Source organism: Pristiophorus japonicus, chromosome 20 (assembly GCF_044704955.1).
Source record: "Pristiophorus japonicus isolate sPriJap1 chromosome 20, sPriJap1.hap1, whole genome shotgun sequence".
In the NCBI taxonomy this organism is placed as follows: domain Eukaryota; kingdom Metazoa; phylum Chordata; class Chondrichthyes; family Pristiophoridae; genus Pristiophorus; species Pristiophorus japonicus.
Window position 1 is genome coordinate 4,935,203 of NC_091996.1, and position 25,123 is coordinate 4,960,325.

The following is a 25,123-nucleotide window of genomic DNA, read 5'->3' on the forward strand; positions in this document are numbered from 1 at the left end:
GGAAGTTACCAAAATAGTTGAGGAGTCCCAGGAATGACCGCAGCTCCATGACGTTCTGTGGCCTGGGTGCATTCCTGATAGCCTCTGTCTTGGCGTCTGTGGGCCGAATGCCATCCTCCGTGATCTTTCTTCCCAAAATCTCCACTTCTGTTGCCATGAAAACGCATTTCGACCTCTTCAGCTGCAGCCCTACGCAATCCAGTCACTGGAGGACCTCCTCCAGGTTTTGTAGATGCTCGACGGTGTCCCGACCCGTGACCAATATGTCATCCTGAAAAACCATCGTGGTGGTACCGACTTGAGTAGGCGTTCCATGTTTCTCTGGAAGATCGCTGCAGCCGACCGAATTCCAAACAGGCATCTGTTGTAAATGAACAGTCCGTTGTGCGTGTTGATGCAGGTGAGGCCCTTCGAAGACTCCTCCAGCTCCTGCGTCATGTAGGCTGAAGTCAGGTCGAGCTTGGTGAACGGCTTGCCTCCTGCCAGTGTCGCAAATAGGTCGTCTGCCTTAGGTAGCGGGTATTGGTCCTGTAGCGAGAAACGATTAATAGTTACTTTATAATCGGCACAAATCCTGACCGTGCCATCACTTTTGAGTACTGGAACAATCGGGCTGGCCCACTCGCTGAATTCCACTGGGGAGATGATGCCCTCGCGTTGCAGCCTGTCCAGCTCGATTTCCACTCTCTCCCTCATCATGTGAGGTACCGCTCGTGCCTTGTGGTGAATGGGTCGTGCCTCTGGGACCAAGTGGATCTGCACCTTCGCCCCGGAAAAGTTTCCAATCCTGGCTCAAAAAGGGAAGGAAATTTGTTAAGAACCTGGGTACATGAGGCCTCATCGACATGTGAGAGCGCTCGGATGTCATCCCAGTTCCAGCGGATTTTGTCCAGCCAGCTCCTTCCAAGCAGTGTGGGGCCATCGCCTGGGACAATCCAGAGTGGCAGTTCATGCACCGTGCCCTCGTGGGTGACCTTGACCATGGCGCTGCCCAGGACAGTGATAAGCTCTTTGATGTACGTTCTCAGTTTCGTGTGGATGGGGCTCAGGGCTGGTCTGAGTGCCTTGTTGCACCACAGTCTCTCAAACATCTTTTTACTCATGATGGATTGGCTAGCGCCAGTGTCCAGTTCCATGGCTACGGGTAAGCCATTCAATTTTACGTTTAGCATTATAGGTGGACATTTCGTCGAAAATGTGTGCACCCCGTGTACTTCAGCATCTGCCTCCTCTCTCTGAGGCTCGAAATTGCTTTTATCCACCATGGACCGATCTTCCTCTGCCACGTGGTGCTTAGCAGGTTTTGCAGAGCTTGCAGCACGTCTGCAAGCTCGTTGGAGGTGCCCCATTGTTCCACAGCTCTTGCAAACATACCCTTTGAAGCGACATGAATAGGCTGAATGGAAGCCTCCACAACGTCAACAAGGTGTGAATTGCCTTGCATTCATTCTTTGTTGTGGACTCTGAGTCATCTGGGTCACCTGAGGCCTGCTGGCAGTTGCAGACTCGTGGTTTCTGCCCTGTACATTTCTGCTCCCAAACACAGTTCCAGTTAATTTATGAACATTGCTAGCACTTGTGTGCTGAGAGATTTGTTTGGTGTTATCACTGGTGGACATAAACGCCTGTGCTATTGCAATGGCCTTACTGAGGGTCAGTGTCTCTACAGTCAAAAGTTTTCATAGGATGGTCTTGTGGCCAATGCCCAGTACAAAAAAGTCTGAGCATTTGCTCCAGGTAGCCATCAAACTCACATTGTCCTGCAAGTCGCCTTAGCTCGGCGACGTAGCTCGCCACTTCCTGACCTTCAGATCGCTGGCATGTGTATAGAAACATAGAAACATAGAAAATAGGTGCAGGAGTAGGCCATTCGGCCCTTCTAGCCTGCACCGCCATTCAATGAGTTCATGGTTGAACATGCAACTTCAGTACCCCATTCCTGCTTTCTCGCCATACCCCTTGATCCCCCTAGTAGTAAGGACTTCATCTAACTCCCTTTTGAATATATTTAGTGAATTGGCCTCAACAACTTTCTGTGGTAGAGAATTCCACAGGTTCACCACTCTCTGGGTGAAGAAGTTTCTCCTCATCTCAGTCCTAAATGGCTTACCCCTTATCCTTAGACTGTGACCCCTGGTTCTGGACTTCCCCAACATTGGGAACATTCTTCCTGCATCTAACCTGTCTAAACCCGTCAGAATTTTTAACGTTTCTATGAGATCCCCTCTCATTCTTCTGAACTCCAGTGAATACAAGCCCAGTTGATCCAGTCTTTCTTGATAGGTCAGTCCCGCCATCCCGGGAATCAGTCTGGTGAACCTTCGCTGCACTCCCTCAATAGCAAGAATGTCCTTCCTCAAGTTAGGAGACCAAAACTGTACATAACACTCCAGGTGTGGCCTCACCAAGGCCATATACAACTGTAGTAACACTTCCCTGCCCCTGTATTCAAATCCCCTCGCTATGAAGGCCAACATGCCATTTGCTTTCTTAACCACCTGCTGTACCTGCATGCCAACCTTCAATGACTGATGTACCATGACACCCAGGTCTCGTTGCACCTCCCCTTTTCCTAATCTGTCACCATTCAGATAATAGTCTGTCTCTCTGTTTTTACCACCAAAGTGGATAACCTCACATTTATCCACATTATACTTCATCTGCCATGCATTTGCCCACTCACCTCACCTAACCTATACCTCGCCATCAGCACGCTCTCCCTCGGGTCTCGGGTTGAGATGCTCCCAAACCAGTGTACACAGCTCCTCATACGACTTATCTGTGGGAGCCAGAAGATTCTTCATGAGGCTGTAGGTTGGTGCCCCGCAGACTGTGAGGAGGACCGCTCTCCTTTTTGCAGCGCTTCCTTCTCCGTCCAGCTCGTTGGCTACAAAGTACTGGTCGAGCCGTTCGACATAGGCTTCCCAGTCCTCACCCTCCGAGAACTTCTCCAGGATGCCCACAGTTTGCTGCATCTTTGCGTTGGATTCGTATACTCGTCGCCAGTTATTGTGTTCCTAACACAGATGAGACTGCACACAGGAAGGTTAAAGTAACAGTCTTTATTAAGACACTCCAGAGTGAGGAACAGGCCTTAGGGGCCGGCTTATATACAGTGCTCCCAAGGGATGCTGGGATCCCTTGGGACTTCAGGGGATGCACTCCCTGGTGGTGGAACATGGGAGTGCATGCTTTACAGATACACAACAAAACCGAGGTCCCGTCTCGTCTCTCAGGTGGATGTAAAAGATTCCATGACACTATTTTGAAGAAGAGCAGGGGAGTTCTCCCTGGTGTCCTGGCCAATATTTATCCCTCATTCAACATCACTAAAACAGATGATCCAGTCATTATTACATTGCTGTTTGTGGGAGCTTGCTGTGTGCAAATTGGTTTCCAAGTTTCCTACATTACAACAGTGACTACACTTCAAAAAATATTTAAATGGCTGTAAAAGTGCTCTGGGAAGTCCTGAGGTTGTGAAAGGTGCTATATAAATGCAAGTGTTTTTTTCTTATATATCGCCATTCTTTCATTGTCGCTGGATCACAATCCTGGAACTCCCTCCCTAACAGCACTGTGGGAGCACCTTCACCACACGGACTGCAGCGGTTCAAGAAGGCGGCTCACCACCACCTTCCCAAGGGGCAATTAGGGATGGGCAATAAATGCCGGCCTTGCCAGCAACACCCACATCACGAGAATTAATTAAAAAACTTTGGTTAGGCCACAGTTAGCGTACTAATTGCAGCTTTGGGTGCCTTATAGAAAGAACATTAAAGTCTTACATATTTAGTACAGTGTGGATTCACCAGGATGATGCCAGGGATTGGAAACTACAGTTATACGGACAGACACGAGATACTGTGACTGTTTCCACTGAAGCACAGGAGGCTAGGAGGAGAGTTAATGCCATTTTTAAAAAGATTATGAAGGGATTTGATAGGGAGAATAGAGAACAGGTATTTCCACTGGTTGGCGAGTCAGTAAAATGGGGTCATCAATTTAAAATTGTCACAAAATGAGTGAGGAGAGAGGTTGGGATCAATATCTTTATGCAGAAAGACCTAGATTTATATAGCACCTTTCACGACCACTGGACTTCCCAAAGCGCTTTACAGCCAATGAAGTACTTTTGGAGTGTAGTCACTGTTGTAATGTGGCAGCCAATTTGAACACAGCAAGCTCCCACAAACAGCAATGTGATAATGACCAGATGATTTGTTTTTGTTTGGTTGATAGAGGGATAAATATTGGCTAGGACAAGGGAATAACTGCCCTGCTCTTCTTCGAAATAGTGCCACTGAGAGGGCAGTCGGGACCTTGGTTTAACGTCTCATCCGAAAGACGGCACCTATGATAGTGCAGCACTCCCTCGGCACTGCACTGGAGTGTCAGCCTAGATTTATGTCCTCAAGTTCGTGCATGGGACTTGAACCCACAACCTTCTGCTTCAGAGCTGTATGTGCTACCCTCTGAGCCACAGCTAACACTACAACTAGTAGTACATGGATCTTGCGGAGACATCGTTGGTGATATTTTTCCACCAACGACGTCTCCGCAATTTCCTACAAATTCCCTGGGAGGACAGACGCACCAACATCAGCGTCCTCATCCAGGCCAACATCCCCAGCATTGAAACACTTATCACACTCGATCAGTTCCGCTGGGCAGGCCGCATAGTTCGCATGCCAGACACGAGACTCCCAAAGCAAGTGCTCTACTCGGAGCTCCTTCACGGCAAACGAGCCAAAGATGGGCAATGGAAACGCTACAAGCACACCCTCAAAGCCTCCCTGATAAAGCGTAACATCCCCACTGACACCTGGGAGTCCCTGGCCAAAGACCGCCTGAAGTGGAGGAAGTGCATCCGGGAGGGCACTGAGCACCTCGAGTCTCAACGCCGAGAGCATACAGAAACCAAGCGCAGGCAGCAGAAAGAGTGTGCGGCAAACCAGTCCCAGTCACCCCTTCCCTCAACGATCATCTGTCTCACCTGTGACAAAGTCTGTGGCTCTCGTATTGGACTGTTCAGCCACCAAAGAACTCACTTCAGGAGTGGAAGCAAGTCTTCCTCGATTCTGAAAGACTGCCTATGATGATAAACATAAGAACATAAGAAATAGGAACAGGAGTAGGCCATACGGCCCCTCGAGCCTGCTCCGCCATTCAATAAGATCATGGCTGATCTGATCATGGACTCAGCTCCGCTTCCCTGCCTGTTCCCCATAACCCCTTATTCCCTTTATCATTTAAGAAACTGTCTATTTCTGTCTTAAATTTATTCCATGACCCAGCTTCTACAGCTCTCTGAGGCAGCGAATTCCATAGATTTACAACCCTCTGAGAGAATAAATTTCTCCTCATCTCTGTTTTAAATGGGTGGCCCCTTATTCTAAGATTATGCCCTCTAGTTCTAGTCTCCCCTATCAGTGGAAACATCCTCTCTGCATCCACCTTATCAAGCCCCCTCATAATCTTATACGTTTCGATAAGATCACCTCTCATTCTTCTGAATTCCAATGAGTAGAGGCCCAACCTACTCAACCTTTCCTCATAAATCAACCCCCTCATCCCCGGAATCAACCTGGTGAACCTTCTCTGAACTGCCTCCAAAGCAAGTATATCCTTTCGTAAATATGGAAACCAAAACTGCATGCAGTATTCCAGGTGTGGCCTCACCAATACCTTATAAAGCTGTAGCAAGACTTCCCTGCTTTTATACTCCATCCCCTTTGCAATAAAGGCCAAGATACCTTTGGCCTTCCTGATCACTAACACATGCACAAGTCCTGCTGTACTGCGGCATTTTGCAATCTTTCTCCATTAAAATAATAACTTGCTCTTTGATTTTTTTCTGCCAACGTGCATGACTTCACACTTTCCAACATTATATTCCATCTGCCAAATTTTTGCCCACTCACTTAGCCTGTCTGTGCCCTTTTGCAAATTTTTTGTGTCCTCCTCACACATTGCTTTTCCTCCCATCTTTGTATCATCAGCAAACTTGGTTACGTTACACTCGGTCCCTTCTTCCAAGTCGTTAATATAGATTGTAAATAGTTGGGGTCCCAGCACTGATCCCTGTGGCACCCCACTAGTTACTGGTTGCCAACCAGAGAATGAACCATTTTTCCCACTCTCTGTTCTCTGTTAGTTAGCCAATCCTCTATCCATGCTAATACATTACCCCAACCCCGTGAACTTTTATCTTGATGTTTTCTTGATGATTTTGATGAACCCCGTGAACTTTTATTATGATGATGATGATGGATGATGGTACACGGAGTGCTTTGATACAGGGAGTAGTTGAGCCAGAGATCATTGCATCTTTTAATGGAATATTGGATACATATTTGAAGCAGTTGATGATGCCAGGTTGTGGGGAGGAAATGGTCTTGGATTTGTTTAGGAAACAGCAAACACACCACGTTTGGAAGAAAAAAAAGGGTTAATGTTCTGGAATAAAAACCAAAAATGCTAGAAAAGTACAGCAAGTCAGTCAGCCGGTATCTGTCCTGAGAAAAGGCGGAGAGATAAACAAGCATTTTAGTAAAAATGGAACAATAGGGAGAAAAAGGGAAGGAATTGACAGATGCACCATAATGTTCTGGGTCAGCCTGATCATTGGGAAGACAAGCGATACTGCCTGTTTTGTGGTATTGCTATTACAGACTTGCAATTGAAATTGCCCGTCACTTAAAGCCATTTTAATGAGCATGTTGAATTTTCATTGATACTTGCGGGCAATTCCAACAGCAGGACAGCACCACCCGATGGAAAGGAGCAGCACTGCAACAACAACAGCAATATTTGCAAAAACAAAACACTGCGGATGCTTAATATGTGAAGTAAAAACAGAGAAGGCTGGAAACACTCAGCGGGTCAGGCAGCATCGGCGGACAGAGAAACAGAGCTAGCATTTTAGGTCCTTCATCAGAATATTTGCAGTTTTCTTTGGATGAGTATTTGTACAGCGATGTGAATGGTAAGTTATATTTCAAATAAGCAAACTCGAGGTCATCCACTTTGGACCTAAAAAAGATAGAACAGGGTACTTTCTAAATGGTGAAAAGCTAAAATCTGTCGGGGTTCAAAGAGACTTGTGGGTTCAGGTGCATAGATCATTAAAATGTCATGAACAGGTACAGAAAATAATCAAAAAGGTTAAAGGGATGCTGGCCTTTATATCTAGAATACAAGGGGGTAGAAGTTATGCTGCAGCTATACAGAACCCTGGTGAGACCACACCTGGAGAACTGTGAGCAGTGCGGGGCACCTGACCATAGGGAGGATATATTGACCGCGGAGGGAGAGCAGCATAGGTTTACCAGAATGATACCCAGACTCCAGGGGTTAAATTACAAGGAGAGATTACACAAACTAGGGTTGTATTCCCTGGAATTTAGAAGGTTAAGAAGTGATTTGATTGAAGCTTCAAGATATTAAGGAGAACAGATAGGGTAGATGGAGAGAAACTGTTCCTGCTGGTTGGGGAGTCGAGGACTAGCGGGGTATAGTCTAAAAATTAGAGCCAGGCCTTTCAGGAGTGAAGTTCTGGAAACACTTCTGCATACAAAGGATGGTAGAAGTTTGGAACTCTCTCCCGCAAACAGCAATTACGCGAGATCAATTATTAATTTCAAATCTGAGATTGATAGCTTTCTGTTAACCAAAAGTTATTAAGGGATATGGGCCTAAGGCAGGTATATCGAGTTAGGTCACTGATCAGCCATGATCACATTGAATGGCGGAAAAGGCTCGAGGGGCTGAATGGTCACCTCCTGTTCCTGTGTAACAGGCTCGAGGGGCTGAATGGGCCTCCTCCTGTTCCTGTGTAACAGGCTCGAGAGGCTGAATGGGCCTCCTCCTGTTCCTGTGTAACAGGCTCGAGGGGCTGAATGGCCTCCTCCTGTTCCTGTGTAACAGGCTTGAGGGGCTGAGTGGCCTCCTCCTGTTCCTGTGTAACAGGCTCGAGGGGCTGAATGAACCTCCTCCTGTTCCTATGTAACAGGCTCGAGGGGCCGAATGGCCTTCTTCTGTTCCTGTGTAACAGGCTCGAGGGGCTGAATGGGCCTCCTGTTCCTGTGTAACAGGCTCGAGGGGCTGAATGGCCTCCTCCTGTTCCTGTGTAACAGGCTCGAGGGGCTGAATGGCCTCCTCCTGTTCCTGTGTAACAGGCTCGAGGGGCTGAATGGGCCTCCTCCTGTTCCAGTGTAACAGGCTCGAGGGGCTGAATGGGCCTCCTCCTGTTCCTGTATAACAGGCACGAGGGGCTGAATGGGCCTCCTCCTGTTCCAGTGTAACAGGCTCGAGGGGCTGAATGGGCCTCCTATCCCTGTGTAACAGGCTCGAGGGGCTGAATGGGCCTCCTCCTGTTCCTGTGTAACAGGCACGAGGGGCTGAATGGGCCTCCTCCTGTTCCAGTGTAACAGGCTCGAGGGGCTGAATGGCCTCCTCCTGTTCCTGTGTAACAGGCTCGAGGGGCTGAATGGCCTCCTCCTGTTCCAGTGTAACAGGCTCGAGGGGCTGAATGGCCTCCTCCTGTTCCTGTGTAACAGGCTCGAGGGGCTGAATGGCCTCCTCCTATTCCTGTGTAACAGGCTCGAGGGGCTGAATGGCCTCCTCCTGTTCCTGTGTAACAGGCTCGAGGGGCTGAATGGCCTCCTCCTGTTCCTGTGTAACAGGCTCGAGGGGCTGAATGGCCTCCTCCTGTTCCTGTGTAACAGGCTCGAGGGGCTGAATGGCCTCCTCCTGTTCCTGTGTAACAGGCTAGAGGGGCTGAATGGCCTCCTCCTGTTCCTGTGTAACAGGCTCGAGGGGCTGAATGGCCTCCTCCTGTTCCTGTGTAACAGGCTCGAGGGACTGAATGGCCTCCTCCTGTTCCTGTGTAACAGGCTCGAGGGGCTGAATGGCCTCCTCATGTTCCTGTGTAACAGGCTCGAGGGGCTGAATGGCCTCCTCCTGTTCCTGTGTAACAGGCTCGAGGGGCTGAATGGGCCTCCTCCTGATCCTGTGTAACAGGCTCGAGGGATTGAATGGCCTCCTCCTGTTCCTGTGTAACAGGCTCGAGGCGATGAATGGCCTCCTCCTGTTCCTGTGTAACAGGATCGAGGGATTGAATGGCCTCCTCCTGTTCCTGTGTAACAGGCTCGAGGGGCTGAATGGCCTCCTCCTGTTCCTGTGTAACAGGCTCGAGGGATTGAATGGCCTCCTCCTGTTCCTGTGTAACAGGCTCGAGGGGATGAATGGCCTCCTCCTGTTCCTGTGTAACATGCTCGAGGGATTGAATGGCCTCCTCCTGTTCCTGTGTAACAGGCTCGAGGGGCTGAATGGCCTCCTCCTGTTCCTGTGTAACAGGCTCGAGGGGCTGAATGGCCTCCTCCTGTTCCTGTGTAACAGGCTCGAGGGGCTGAATGGCCAGTTCCTGTGTAACAGGCTCGAGGGGCTGAATGGCCTCCTCTTGTTCCTGTGTAACAGGCTCGAGGGGCTGAATGGCCTCCTCTTGTTCCTGTGTAACAGGCTCGAGGGATTGAATGGCCTCCTCCTGTTCCTATTTAACAGACTCGTGGGGCTGAATGGCCTCCTCCTGTTCCTGTGTAACAGGCTCGAGGGGCTGAATGGGCCTCCTCCTGTTCCTGTGTAACAGGCTCGAGGGGCTGAATGGCCTCCTCCTGTTCCTGTGTAACAGGCTCGAGGGGCTGAATGGCCTCCTCCTGTTCCTGTGTAACAGGCTCGAGGGGCTGAATGGCCTCCTCCTGTTCCTGTGTAACAGGCTCGAGGGGCTGAATGGCCTCCTCCTGTTCCTGTGTAACAGGCTCGAGGGGCTGAATGGCCTCCTCCTGTTCCTGTGTAATAGGCTCGAGGGGCTGAATTGCCTCCTCCTGTTCCTGTGTAACAGGCTCGAGGGGCTGAATGGCCTCCTCCTGTTCCTGTGTAACAGGCTCGAGAGATTGAATGGCCTCCTCCTGTTCATGTAACAGGTTCGAGGGGCTGAATGGCCTCCTCCTGTATCTGTGTAACAGGCTCGAGGGGCTGAATGGCCTCCTCCTGTTGCTGTGTAACGGGCTCGAGGGGCTGAATGGCCTCCTCCTGTTCCTGTGTAACAGGCTCGAGGGGCTGAATGGCCTCCTCCTGTTCCTGTGTAACAGGCTCGAGGGGCTGAATGGCCTCCTCCTGTTCCTGTGTAACAGGCTCGAGAGGCTGAATGGCCTCCTCCTGTTCCTGTGTAACAGGCTCGAGGGATTGAATGGCCTCCTCCTGTTGCTGTGTAACGGGCTCGAGGGGCTGAATGGCCTCCTCCTGTTCCTGTGTAACAGGCTCGAGGGGCTGAATGGCCTCCTCCTGTTCCTGTGTAACAGGCTTGAGGGGCTGAGTGGCCTCCTCCTGTTCCTGTGTAACAGGCTCGAGGGGCTGAATGGCCTCCTCCTGTTCCTGTGTAACATGCTCGAGGGCCTGAGTGGGCCTCCTCCTGTTCCTGTGTAACAGGCTCGAGGGGCTGAATGGCCTCCTCCTGTTCCTGTGTAACAGGCTCGAGGGGCTGAATGGCCTCCTCCTGTTCCTGTGTAACAGGCTAGAGGGGCTGAATGGCCTCCTCCAGTTCCTGTGTAACAGGCTCGAGGAGCTGAATGGCCTCCTCCTGTTCCTGTGTAACAGGCTCGAGGGGCTGAATGGCCTCCTCCTGTTCCTGTGTAACATGCTCGAGGGCCTGAGTGGGCCTCCTCCTGTTCCTGTGTAACAGGCTCGAGGGGCTGAATGGCCTCCTCCTGTTCCTGTGTAACAGGCTCGAGGGGCTGAATGGCCTCCTCCTGTTCCTGTGTAACAGGCTAGAGGGGCTGAATGGCCTCCTCCTGTTCCTGTGTAACAGGCTCGAGGGGATGAATGGCCTCCTCCTGTTCCTGTGTAACAGGCTCGAGGGACTGAATGCCCTCCTCCTGTTCCTGTGTTACAGGCTCGAGGGGCTGAATGGCCTCCTCCTGTTCCTGTGTAACAGGCTCGAGGGGCTGAATGGCCTCCTCCTGTTCCTGTCTAACAGGCTCGAGGGGCTGAATGGCCTGTTCCTGTTCCTGTGTAACAGGCTCGAGTGGCTGAATGGCCTGTTCCTGTTCCTGTGTAACAGGCTCGAGGGGCTGAATGGCCTCCTCCTGTTCCTGTGTAACAGGCTCGAGGGGCTGACTGGCCTCCTCCTGTTCCTGTGTAACAGGCTTGAGGGGCTGAATGGCCTCCTCCTGTTCCTGTGTAACAGGCTCGAGGGGCTGAATGGCCTCCTCCTGTTCCTGTGTAACAGGCTCGAGGGGCTTAATGGCCTCCTCCTGTTCCTGTGTAACAGGCTCGAGGGGCTGAATGGCCTCCTCCTGTTCCTGTGTAACAGGCTCGAGGGGCTGAATGGCCTCCTCCTGTTCCTGTGTAACAGGCTCGAGGGGCTGAATGGCCTCCTCCTGTTCCAGTGTAACAGGCTCGAGGGGCTGAATAGCCTCCTTCTGTTCCTGTGTAACAGGCTCGAGGGGCTGAATGGCCTCTTCCTGTTCCTGTGTAACAGGCTCGAGGGGCTGAATGGCCTCCTCTTGTTCCTGTGTAACAGGCTCGAGGGGCTGAATGGCCTCCTCTTGTTCCTGTGTAACAGGCTCGAGGGATTGAATGGCCTCCTCCTGTTCCTATTTAACAGACTCGAGGGGCTGAATGGCCTCCTCCTGTTCCTGTGTAACAGGCTCGAGGGGCTGAATGGCCTCCTCCTGTTCCTGTGTAACAGGCTCGAGGGGCTGAATGGCCTCCTCCTGTTCCTGTGTAACAGGCTCGAGGGGCTGAATGGCCTCCTCCTGTTCCTGTGTAACAGGCTCGAGGGGATGAATGGCCTCCTCCTGTTCCTGTGTAACAGGCTCGAGGGACTGAATGGCCTCCTCCTGTTCCTGTGTTACAGGCTCGAGGGACTGAATGGCCTCCTCCTGTTCCTGTGTAACAGGCTCGAGGGGCTGAATGGCCTCCTCCTGTTCCTGTCTAACAGGCTCGAGGGGCTGAATGGCCTGTTCCTGTTCCTGTGTAACAGGCTCGAGTGGCTGAATGGCCTGTTCCTGTTCCTGTGTAACAGACTCGAGGGGCTGAATGGCCTCCTCCTGTTCCTGTGTAACAGGCTCGAGGGGCTGAATGGCCTCCTCCTGTTCCTGTGTAACAGGCTCGAGGGGCTGAATGGCCTCCTCCTGTTCCTGTGTAACAGGCTCGAGGGGCTGAATGGCCTCCTCCTGTTCCTGTGTAACAGGCTCGAGGGGCTGAATGGCCTCCTCCTGTTCCTGTGTAACAGGCTCGAGGGGCTGAATGGCCTCCTCCTGTTCCTGTGTAACAGGCTCGAGAGATTGAATGGCCTCCTCCTGTTCATGTAACAGGTTCGAGGGGCTGAATGGCCTCCTCCTGTTCCTGTGTAACAGGCTCGAGGGGCTGAATGGCCTCCTCCTGTTGCTGTGTAACGGGCTCGAGGGGCTGAATGGCCTCCTCCTGTTCCTGTGTAACAGGCTCGAGGGGATGAATGGCCTCCTCCTGTTCCTGTGTAACAGGCTCGAGGGACTAAATGGCCTCCTCCTGTTCCTGTGTAACAGGCTCGAGGGGCTGAATGGCCTCCTCCTGTTCCTGTGTAACAGGCTCGAGGGGCTGAATGGCCTCCTCCTGTTCCTGTGTAACAGGCTCGAGGGGCTGAATGGCCTGTTCCTGTTCCTGTGCAACAGGCTCGAGTGGCTGAATGGCCTCCTCCTGTTCCTGTGTAACAGGCTCGAGGGGCTGAATGGCCTCCTCCTGTTCCTGTGTAACAGGCTCGAGGGGCTGAATGGCCTCCTCCTGTTCCTGTGTAACAGGCTCGAGGGGTTGAATGGCCTCCTCCTGTTCCTGTGTAACAGGCTCGAGGGGCTGAATGGTCTCCTCCTGTTCCTGTGTAACAGGCTCGAGGGGCTGAATGGCCTCCTCCTGTTCCTGTGTAACACGCTCGAGGGGCTGAATGGCCTCCTCCTGTTCCTGTGTAACAGGCTCGAGGGGCTGAATGGCCTCCTCCTGTTCCTGTGTAACAGGCTCGAGGGGCTGAATGGCCTCCTCCTGTTCCTGTGTAACAGGCTCGAGGGGCTGAATGGCCTATTCCTGTTCCTGTGTAACAGGCTCGAGGGGCTGAATGCCCTTCTCCTGTTCCTGTGTAACAGGCTCGAGGGGCTGAATGGCCTCCTCCTGTTCCTGTGTAACAGGCTCGAGGGGCTGAATGGTCTCCTCCTGTTCCTGTGTAACAGGCTCGAGGGGCTGAATGGCCTCCTCCTGTTCCTGTGTAACACGCTCGAGGGGCTGAATGGCCACCTCCTGTTCCTGTGTAACAGGCTCGAGGGGCTGAATGGCCTCCTCCTGTTCCTGTGTAACACGCTCGAGGGGCTGAATGGCCTCCTCCTGTTCCTGTGTAACAGGCTCGAGGGGCTGAATGGCCTCCTCCTGTTCCTGTGTAACAGGATCGAGGGGCTGAATGGCCTCCTCCTGTTCCTGTGTAACAGGCTCGAGGGGCTGAATGGCCTCCACCTGTTCCTGTGTAACACGCTCGAGGGGCTGAATGGCCTCCTCCTGTTCCTGTGTAACAGGCTCGAGGGGCTGAATGGCCTCCTCCTGTTCCTGTGTAACAGGCTCGAGGGGCTGAATGGCCTCCTGTTCCTTTGTAACAGGCTCGAGGGGCTGAATGGCCTCCTCCTGTTCCTGTGTAACAGGCTCGAGGGGCTGAATGGGCCTCCTCCTGATCCTGTGTAACAGGCTCGAGGGATTGAATGGCCTCCTCCTGTTCCTGTGTAACAGGCTCGAGGGGATGAATGGCCTCCTCCTGTTCCTGTGTAACAGGCTCGAGGGATTGAATGGCCTCCTCCTGTTCCTGTGTAACAGGCTCGAGGGGCTGAATGGCCTCCTCCTGTTCCTGTGTAACAGGCTCGAGGGATTGAATGGCCTCCTCCTGTTCCTGTGTAACAGGCTCGAGGGGATGAATGGCCTCCTCCTGTTCCTGTGTAACAGGCTCGAGGGATTGAATGGCCTCCTCCTGTTCCTGTGTAACAGGCTCGAGGGGCTGAATGGCCACCTCCTGTTCCTGTGTAACAGGCTCGAGGGGCTGAATGGCCTCCTCCTGTTCCTGTGTAACAGGCTCGAGGGGCTGAATGGCCTGTTCCTGTGTAACAGGCTCGAGGGGCTGAATGGCCTCCTCCTGTTCCTGTGTAACAGGCTCGAGGGGCTGAATGGCCTCCTCCTGTTCCTGTGTAACAGGCTCGAGGGGCTGAATGGGCCTCCTCCTGTTCCTGTGTAACAGACTCGAGGGGCTGACTGGCCTCCTCCTGTTCCTGTGTAACAGGCTCGAGGGGTTGAATGGCCTCCTCCTGTTCCTGTGTAACAGGCTCGAGGAGCTGAATGGCCTCCTCCTGTTCCTGTGTAACAGGCTCGAGGGGCTGAATGGCCTCCTCCTGTTCCTGTGTAACAGGCTCGAGGGGCTGAATGGCCTCCTCCTGTTCCTGTGTAACAGGCTCGAGGGGCTGAATGGCCTCCTCCTGTTCCTGTGTAACAGGCTCGAGGGGCTGAATGGCCTCCTCCTGTTCCTGTGTAACAGGCTCGAGGGGATGAATGGCCTCCTCCTGTTCCTGTGTAACAGGCTCGAGGGACTGAATGGCCTCTTCCTGTTCCTGTGTTACAGGCTCGAGGGACTGAATGGCCTCCTCCTGTTCCTGTGTAACAGGCTCGAGGGGCTGAATGGCCTCCTCCTGTTCCTGTCTAACAGGCTCGAGGGGCTGAATGGCCTGTTCCTGTTCCTGTGTAACAGGCTCGAGTGGCTGAATGGCCTGTTCCTGTTCCTGTGTAACAGGCTCGAGGGGCTGAATGGCCTCCTCCTGTTCCTGTGTAACAGGCTCGAGGGGCTGAATGGCCTCCTCCTGTTCCTGTGTAACAGGCTCGAGGGGCTGAATGGCCTCCTCCTGTTCCTGTGTAACAGGCTCGAGGGGCTGAATGGCCTCCTCCTGTTCCTGTGTAACAGGCTCGAGGGGCTTAATGGCCTCCTCCTGTTCCTGTGTAACAGGCTCGAGGGGCTGAATGGCCTCCTCCTGTTCCTGTGTAACAGGCTCGAGTGGCTGAATGGCCTGTTCCTGTTCCTGTGTAACAGGCTCGAGGGGCTGAATGGCCTCCTCCTGTTCCTGTGTAACAGGCTCGAGGGGCTGAATGGCCTCCTCCTGTTCCTGTGTAACAGGCTCGAGGGGCTGAATGGCCTCCTCCTGTTCCTGTGTAACAGGCTCGAGGGGCTGAATGGCCTCCTCCTGTTCCTGTGTAACAGGCTCGAGGGGCTTAATGGCCTCCTCCTGTTCCTGTGTAACAGGCTCGAGGGGCTGAATGGCCTCCTCCTGTTCCTGTGTAACAGGCTCGAGGGGCTGAATGGCCTCCTCCTGTTCCTGTGTAACAGGCTCGAGGGGCTGAATGGCCTCCTCCTGTTCCTGTGTAACAGGCTCGAGGGGCTGAATGGGCCTCCTCCTGTTCCTGTGTAACAGGCTCGAGGGGCTGAATGGCCTCCTCTTGTTCCTGTGTAATGGGCTCGAGGGATTGAATGTCCTCCTCCTGTTCCTATTTAACAGACTCGAGGGGCTGAATGGCCTCCTCCTGTTCCTGTGTAACAGGCTCGAGGGGCTGAATGGCCTCCTCCTGTTCCTGTGTAACAGGCTCGAGGGGCTGAATGGCCTCCTCCTGTTCCTGTGTAACAGGCTCGAGGGGCTGAATGGCCTCCTCCTGTTCCTGTGTAACAGGCTCGAGGGGCTGAATGGCCTCCTCCTGTTCCTGTGTAACAGGCTCGAGGGGCTGAATGGCCTCCTCCTGTTCATGTAACAGGTTCGAGGGGCTGAATGGCCTCCTCCTGTTCCTGTGTAACAGGCTCGAGGGGCTGAATGGCCTCCTCCTGTTGCTGTGTAACGGGCTCGAGGGGCTGAATGGCCTCCTCCTGTTCCTGTGTAACAGGCTCGAGGGGATGAATGGCCTCCTCCTGTTCCTGTGTAACAGGCTCGAGGGACTAAATGGCCTCCTCCTGTTCCTGTGTAACAGGCTCGAGGGGCTGAATGGCCTCCTCCTGTTCCTGTGTAACAGGCTCGAGGGGCTGAATGGCCTCCTCCTGTTCCTGTGTAACAGGCTCGAGGGGCTGAATGGCCTGTTCCTGTTCCTGTGTAACAGGCTCGAGTGGCTGAATGGCCTCCTCCTGTTCCTGTGTAACAGGCTCGAGGGGCTGAATGGCCTCCTCCTGTTCCTGTGTAACAGGCTCGAGGGGCTGAATGGCCTCCTCCTGTTCCTGTGTAACAGGCTCGAGGGGTTGAATGGCCTCCTCCTGTTCCTGTGTAACAGGCTCGAGGGGCTGAATGGTCTCCTCCTGTTCCTGTGTAACAGGCTCGAGGGGCTGAATGGCCTCCTCCTGTTCCTGTGTAACACGCTCGAGGGGCTGAATGGCCTCCTCCTGTTCCTGTGTAACAGGCTCGAGGGGCTGAATGGCCTCCTCCTGTTCCTGTGTAACAGGCTCGAGGGGCTGAATGGCCTCCTCCTGTTCCTGTGTAACAGGCTCGAGGGGCTGAATGGCCTATTCCTGTTCCTGTGTAACAGGCTCGAGGGGCTGAATGCCCTTCTCCTGTTCCTGTGTAACAGGCTCGAGGGGCTGAATGGCCTCCTCCTGTTCCTGTGTAACAGGCTCGAGGGGCTGAATGGTCTCCTCCTGTTCCTGTGTAACAGGCTCGAGGGGCTGAATGGCCTCCTCCTGTTCCTGTGTAACACGCTCGAGGGGCTGAATGGCCACCTCCTGTTCCTGTGTAACAGGCTCGAGGGGCTGAATGGCCTCCTCCTGTTCCTGTGTAACACGCTCGAGGGGCTGAATGGCCTCCTCCTGTTCCTGTGTAACAGGCTCGAGGGGCTGAATGGCCACCTCCTGTTCCTGTGTAACAGGATCGAGGGGCTGAATGGCCTCCTCCTGTTCCTGTGTAACAGGCTCGAGGGGCTGAATGGCCTCCACCTGTTCCTGTGTAACACGCTCGAGGGGCTGAATGGCCTCCTCCTGTTCCTGTGTAACAGGCTCGAGGGGCTGAATGGCCTCCTCCTGTTCCTGTGTAACAGGCTCGAGGGGCTGAATGGCCTCCTGTTCCTTTGTAACAGGCTCGAGGGGCTGAATGGCCTCCTCCTGTTCCTGTGTAACAGGCTCGAGGGGCTGAATGGGCCTCCTCCTGATCCTGTGTAACAGGCTCGAGGGATTGAATGGCCTCCTCCTGTTCCTGTGTAACAGGCTCGAGGGGATGAATGGCCTCCTCCTGTTCCTGTGTAACAGGCTCGAGGGATTGAATGGCCTCCTCCTGTTCCTGTGTAACAGGCTCGAGGGGCTGAATGGCCTCCTCCTGTTCCTGTGTAACAGGCTCGAGGGATTGAATGGCCTCCTCCTGTTCCTGTGTAACAGGCTCGAGGGGATGAATGGCCTCCTCCTGTTCCTGTGTAACAGGCTCGATGGATTGAATGGCCTCCTCCTGTTCCTGTGTAACAGGCTCGAGGGGCTGAATGGCCTCCTCCTGTTCCTGTGTAACAGGCTCGAGGGGCTGAATGGCCTCCTCCTGTTCCTGTGTAACAGGCTCGAGGGGCTGAATGGCCTGTTCCTGTGTAACAGGCTCGAGGGGCTGAATGGCCTCCTCCTGTTCCTGTGTAACAGGCTCGAGGGGCTGAATGGCCTCCTCCTGTTCCTGTGTAACAGGCTCGAGGGGCTGAATGGGCCTCCTCCTGTTCCTGTGTAACAGACTCGAGGGGCTGACTGGCCTCCTCCTGTTCCTGTGTAACAGGCTCGAGGGGTTGAATGGCCTCCTCCTGTTCCTGTGTAACAGGCTCGAGGAGCTGAATGGCCTCCTCCTGTTCCTGTGTAACAGGCTCGAGGGGCTGAATGGCCTCCTCCTGTTCCTGTGTAACAGGCTCGAGGGGCTGAATGGCCTCCTCCTGTTCCTGTGTAACAGGCTCGAGAGGCTGAATGGCCTCCTCCTGTTCCTGTGTAACAGGCTCGAGGGATTGAATGGCCTCCTCCTGTTGCTGTGTAACGGGCTCGAGGGGCTGAATGGCCTCCTCCTGTTCCTGTGTAACAGGCTCGAGGGGCTGAATGGCCTCCTCCTGTTCCTGTGTACAGGCTCGAGGAGCTGAATGGCCTCCTCCTGTTCCTGTGTAACAGGCTCGAGGGGCTGAATGGCCTCCTCCTGTTCCTGTGTAACATGCTCGAGGGCCTGAGTGGGCCTCCTCCTGTTGCTGTGTAACAGGCTCGAGGGGCTGAATGGCCTCCTCCTGTTCCAGTGTAACAGGCTCGAGGGGCTGAATGGCCTCCTCCTGTTCCTGTGTAACAGGCTAGAGGGGCTGAATGGCCTCCTCCTGTTCCTGTGTAACAGGCTCGAGGGGATGAATGGCCTCCTCCTGTTCCTGTGTAACAGGCGCGAGGGACTGAATGGCCTCCTCCTGTTCCTGTGTTACAGGCTCGAGGGGCTGAATGGCCTCCTCCTGTTCCTGTGTAACAGGCTCGAGGGGCTGAATGGCCTCCTCCTGTTCCTGTCTAACAGGCTCGAGGGGCTGAATGGCCTGTTCCTGTTCCTGTGTAACAGGCTCGAGTGGCTGAATGGCCTGTTCCTGTTCCTGTGTAACAGGCTCGAGGGGCTGAATGGCCTCCTCCTGTTCCTGTGTAACAGGCTCGAGGGGCTGAATGGCCTCCTCCTGTTCCTGTGTAACAGGCTCGAGGGGCTGAATGGCCTCCTCCTGTTCCTGTGTAACAGGCTCGAGGGGCTGAATGGCCTCCTCCTGTTCCTGTGTAACAGGCTCGAGGGGCTTAATGGCCTCCTCCTGTTCCTGTGTAACAGGCTCGAGGGGCTGAATGGCCTCCTCCTGTTCCTGTGTAACAGGCTCGAGGGGCGGAATGGCCTCCTCCTGTTCCTGTGTAACAGGCTCGAGGGGCTGAATGACCTCCTCCTGTTCCAGTGTAACAGGCTCGAGGGGCTGAATAGCCTCCTTCTGTTCCTGTGTAACAGGCTCGAGGGGCTGAATGGCCTCTTCCTGTTCCTGTGTAACAGGCTCGAGGGGCTGAATGGCCTCCTCTTGTTCCTGTGTAACAGGCTCGAGGGGCTGAATGGCCTCCTCTTGTTCCTGTGTAACAGGCTCGAGGGATTGAATGGCCTCCTCCTGTTCCTATTTAACAGACTCGAGGGGCTGAATGGCCTCCTCCTGTTCCTGTGTAACAGGCTCGAGGGGCTGAATGGCCTCCTCCTGTTCCTGTGTAACAGGCTCGAGGGGCTGAATGGCCTCCTCCTGTTCCTGTGTAACAGGCTCGAGGGGCTGAATGGCCTCCTCCTGTTCCTGTGTAACAGGCTCGAGGGGCTGAATGGCCTCCTCCTGTTCCTGTGTAACAGGCTCGAGGGGCTGAATGGCCTCCTCCTGTTCCTGTGTAACAGGCTCGAGAGATTGAATGGCCTCCTCCTGTTCATGTAACAGGTTCGAGGGGCTGAATGGCCTCCTCCTGTTCCTGTGTAACAGGCTCGAGGGGCTGAATGGCCTCCTCCTGTTGCTGTGTAACGGGCTCGAGGGGCTGAATGGCCTCCTCCTGTTCCTGTGTAACAGGCTCGAGGGGCTGAATGGCCTCCTCCTGTTCCTGTGTAACAGGCTCGAGGGGCTGAATGGCCTCCTCCTGTTCCTGTGTAACAGGCTCGAGGGGCTGAATGGCCTCCTCCTGTTCCTGTGTAACAGGCTCGACGGATTGAATGGCCTCCTCCTGTTGCTGTGTAACGGGCTCGAGGGGCTGAATGGCCTCCTCCTGTTTCTGTATAACAGGCTCGAGGGGCTGAATGGCCTCCTCCTGTTCCTGTGTAACAGGCTCGAGGAGCTGAATGGCCTCCTCCTGTTCCTGTGTAACAGGCTCGAGGGGCTGAATGGCCTCCTCCTGTTCCTGTGTAACAGGCTAGAGGGGCTGAATGGCCTCCTCCTGTTCCTGTGTAACAGGCTCGAGGGGATGAATGGCCTCCTCCTGTTCCTGTGTAACAGGCTCGAGGGACTAAATGGCCTCCTCCTGTTCCTGTGTAACAGGCTCGAGGGGCTGAATGGCCTCCTCCTGTTCCTGTGTAACAGGCTCGAGGGGCTGAATGGCCTCCTCCTGTTCCTGTGTAACAGGCTCGAGGGGCTGAATGGCCTGTTCCTGTTCCTGTGTAACAGGCTCGAGTGGCTGAATGGCCTCCTCCTGTTCCTGTGTAACAGGCTCGAGGGGCTGAATGGCCTCCTCCTGTTCCTGTGTAACAGGCTCGAGGGGCTGAATGGCCTCCTCCTGTTCCTGTGTAACAGGCTCGAGGGGTTGAATGGCCTCCTCCTGTTCCTGTGTAACAGGCTCGAGGGGCTGAATGGTCTCCTCCTGTTCCTGTGTAACAGGCTCGAGGGGCTGAATGGCCTCCTCCTGTTCCTGTGTAACACGCTCGAGGGGCTGAATGGCCTCCTCCTGTTCCTGTGTAACAGGCTCGAGGGGCTGAATGGCCTCCTCCTGTTCCTGTGTAACAGGCTCGAGGGGCTGAATGGCCTCCTCCTGTTCCTGTGTAACAGGCTCGAGGGGCTGAATGGCCTATTCCTGTTCCTGTGTAACAGGCTCGAGGGGCTGAATGGCCTCCTCCTGTTCCTGTGTAACAGGCTCGAGGGGCTGAATGGTCTCCTCCTGTTCCTGTGTAACAGGCTCGAGGGGCTGAATGGCCTCCTCCTGTTCCTGTGTAACACGCTCGAGGGGCTGAATGGCCACCTCCTGTTCCTGTGTAACAGGCTCGAGGGGCTGAATGGCCTCCTCCTGTTCCTGTGTAACACGCTCGAGGGGCTGAATGGCCTCCTCCTGTTCCTGTGTAACAGGCTCGAGGGGCTGAATGGCCTCCTCCTGTTCCTGTGTAACAGGATCGAGGGGCTGAATGGCCTCCTCCTGTTCCTGTGTAACAGGCTCGAGGGGCTGAATGGCCTCCACCTGTTCCTGTGTAACACGCTCGAGGGGCTGAATGGCCTCCTCCTGTTCCTGTGTAACAGGCTCGAGGGGCTGAATGGCCTCCTCCTGTTCCTGTGTAACAGGCTCGAGGGGCTGAATGGCCTCCTGTTCCTTTGTAACAGGCTCGAGGGGCTGAATGGCCTCCTCCTGTTCCTGTGTAACAGGCTCGAGGGGCTGAATGGGCCTCCTCCTGATCCTGTGTAACAGGCTCGAGGGATTGAATGGCCTCCTCCTGTTCCTGTGTAACAGGCTCGAGGGGATGAATGGCCTCCTCCTGTTCCTGTGTAACTGGCTCGAGGGATTGAATGGCCTCCTCCTGTTCCTGTGTAACAGGCTCGAGGGGCTGAATGGCCTCCTCCTGTTCCTGTGTAACAGGCTCGAGGGATTGAATGGCCTCCTCCTGTTCCTGTGTAACAGGCTCGAGGGGATGAATGGCCTCCTCCTGTTCCTGTGTAACAGGCTCGAGGGATTGAATGGCCTCCTCCTGTTCCTGTGTAACAGGCTCGAGGGGCTGAATGGCCTCCTCCTGTTCCTGTGTAACAGGCTCGAGGGGCTGAATGGCCTCCTCCTGTTCCTGTGTAACAGGCTCGAGGGGCTGAATGGCCTGTTCCTGTGTAACAGGCTCGAGGGGCTGAATGGCCTCCTCCTGTTCCTGTGTAACAGGCTCGAGGGGCTGAATGGCCTCCTCCTGTTCCTGTGTAACAGGCTCGAGGGGCTGAATGGGCCTCCTCCTGTTCCTGTGTAACAGACTCGAGGGGCTGACTAGCCTCCTCCTGTTCCTGTGTAACAGGCTCGAGGGGTTGAATGGCCTCCTCCTGTTCCTGTGTAACAGGCTCGAGGAGCTGAATGGCCTCCTCCTGTTCCTGTGTAACAGGCTCGAGGGGCTGACTGGCCTCCTCCTGTTCCTGTGTAACAGGCTCGAGGGGTTGAATGGCCTCCTCCTGTTCCTGTGTAACAGGCTCGAGGAGCTGAATGGCCTCCTCCTGTTCCTGTGTAACAGGCTCGAGGGGCTGAATGGCCTCCTCCTGTTCCTGTGTAACAGGCTCGAGGGGCTGAATGGCCTCCTCCTGTTCCTGTGTAACAGGCTCGAGGGGCTGAATGGCCTCCTCCTGTTCCTCTGTAACAGGCTCGAGGGACTGAATGGGCCTCCTCCTGTTCCTGTGTAACAGGCTCGAGGGGCTGAATGGCCTCCTCCTGTTCCTGTGTAACAGGCTCGAGGGGCTGAATGGCCTCCTCCTGTTCCTGTGTAACAGGCTCGAGGGGCTGAATGGCCTCCTCCTGTTCCAGTATAACAGGCTCGAGGGGCTGAATAGCCTCCTTCTGTTCCTGTGTAACAGGCTCGAGGGGCTGAATGGCCTCTTCCTGTTCCTATGTAACAGGCTCGAGGGGCTGAATGGCCTCCTCTTGTTCCTGTGTAACAGGCTCGAGGGGCTGAATGGCCTCCTATTGTTCCTGTGTAACAGGCTCGAGGGATTGAATGGCCTCCTCCTGTTCCTATTTAACAGACTCGTGGGGCTGAATGGCCTCCTCCTGTTCCTGTGTAACAGGCTCGAGGGGCTGAATGGGCCTCCTCCTGTTCCTGTGTAACAGGCTCGAGGGGCTGAATGGCCTCCTCCTGTTCCTGTGTAACAGGCTCGAGGGGCTGAATGGCCTCCTCCTGTTCCTGTGTAACAGGCTCGAGGGGCTGAATGGCCTCCTCCTGTTCCTGTGTAACAGGCTCGAGGGGCTGAATGGCCTCCTCCTGTTCCTGTGTAACAGGCTCGAGGGGCTGAATGGCCTCCTCCTGTTCCTGTGTAATAGGCTCGAGGGGCTGAATTGCCTCCTCCTGTTCCTGTGTAACAGGCTCGAGGGGCTGAATGGCCTCCTCCTGTTCCTGTGTAACAGGCTCGAGAGATTGAATGGCCTCCTCCTGTTCATGTAACAGGTTCGAGGGGCTGAATGGCCTCCTCCTGTTCCTGTGTAACAGGCTCGAGGGGCTGAATGGCCTCCTCCTGTTGCTGTGTAACGGGCTCGAGGGGCTGAATGGCCTCCTCCTGTTCCTGTGTAACAGGCTCGAGGGGCTGAATGGCCTCCTCCTGTTCCTGTGTAACAGGCTCGAGGGGCTGAATGGCCTCCTCCTGTTCCTGTGTAACAGGCTCGAGAGGCTGAATGGCCTCCTCCTGTTCCTGTGTAACAGGCTCGAGGTATTGAATGGCCTCCTCCTGTTGCTGTGTAAAGGGCTCGAGGGGCTGAATGGCCTCCTCCTGTTCCTGTGTAACAGGCTCGAGGGGCTGAATGGCCTCCTCCTGTTCCTGTGTAACAGGCTCGAGGAGCTGAATGGCCTCCTCCTGTTCCTGTGTAACAGGCTCGAGGGGCTGAATGGCCACCTCCTGTTCCTGTGTAACATGCTCGAGGGCCTGAGTGGGCCTCCTCCTGTTCCTGTGTAACAGGCTCGAGGGGCTGAATGGCCTCCTCCTGTTCCTGTGTAACAGGCTCGAGGGGCTGAATGGCCTCCTCCTGTTCCTGTGTAACAGGCTAGAGGGGCTGAATGGCCTCCTCCTGTTCCTGTGTAACAGGCTCGAGGGGATGAATGGCCTCCTCCTGTTCCTGTGTAACAGGCTCGAGTGGCTGAATGGCCTGTTCCTGTTCCTGTGTAACAGGCTCGAGGGGCTGAATGGCCTCCTCCTGTTCCTGTGTAACAGGCTCGAGGGGCTGACTGGCCTCCTCCTGTTCCTGTGTTACAGGCTCGAGGGGCTGAATGGCCTCCTCCTGTTCCTGTGTAACAGGCTCGAGGGGCTGAATGGCCTCCTCCTGTTCCTGTGTAACAGGCTCGAGGGGCTTAATGGCCTCCTCCTGTTCCTGTGTAACAGGCTCGAGGGGCTGAATGGCCTCCTCCTGTTCCTGTGTAACAGGTTTGAGGGGCTGAATGGCCTCCTCCTGTTCCTGTGTAACAGGCTCGAGGGGCTGAATGGCCTCCTCCTGTTCCTGTGTAACAGGCTCGAGGGGCTGAATGGCCTCCTCCTGTTCCTGTGTAACAGGCTCGAGGGGCTGAATGGCCTGTTCCTGTGTAACAGGCTCGAGGGGCTGAATGGCCTCCTCCTGTTCCTGTGTAACAGGCTCGAGGGGCTGAATGGCCTCCTCCTGTTCCTGTGTAACAGGCTCGAGGGGCTGAATGGGCCTCCTCCTGTTCCTGTGTAACAGACTCGAGGGGCTGACTGGCCTCCTCCTGTTCCTGTGTAACAGGCTCGAGGGGTTGAATGGCCTCCTCCTGTTCCTGTGTAACAGGCTCGAGGAGCTGAATGGCCTCCTCCTGTTCCTGTGTAACAGGCTCGAGGGGCTGAATGGCCTCCTCCTGTTCCTGTGTAACAGGCTCGAGGGGCTGAATGGCCTCCTCCTGTTCCTGTGTAACAGGCTCGAGAGGCTGAATGGCCTCCTCCTGTTCCTGTGTAACAGGCTCGAGGGATTGAATGGCCTCCTCCTGTTGCTGTGTAACGGGCTCGAGGGGCTGAATGGCCTCCTCCTGTTCCTGTGTAACAGGCTCGAGGGGCTGAATGGCCTCCTCCTGTTCCTGTGTACAGGCTCGAGGAGCTGAATGGCCTCCTCCTGTTCCTGTGTAACAGGCTCGAGGGGCTGAATGGCCTCCTCCTGTTCCTGTGTAACATGCTCGAGGGCCTGAGTGGGCCTCCTCCTGTTGCTGTGTAACAGGCTCGAGGGGCTGAATGGCCTCCTCCTGTTCCAGTGTAACAGGCTCGAGGGGCTGAATGGCCTCCTCCTGTTCCTGTGTAACAGGCTAGAGGGGCTGAATGGCCTCCTCCTGTTCCTGTGTAACAGGCTCGAGGGGATGAATGGCCTCCTCCTGTTCCTGTGTAACAGGCGCGAGGGACTGAATGGCCTCCTCCTGTTCCTGTGTTACAGGCTCGAGGGGCTGAATGGCCTCCTCCTGTTCCTGTGTAACAGGCTCGAGGGGCTGAATGGCCTCCTCCTGTTCCTGTCTAACAGGCTCGAGGGGCTGAATGGCCTGTTCCTGTTCCTGTGTAACAGGCTCGAGTGGCTGAATGGCCTGTTCCTGTTCCTGTGTAACAGGCTCGAGGGGCTGAATGGCCTCCTCCTGTTCCTGTGTAACAGGCTCGA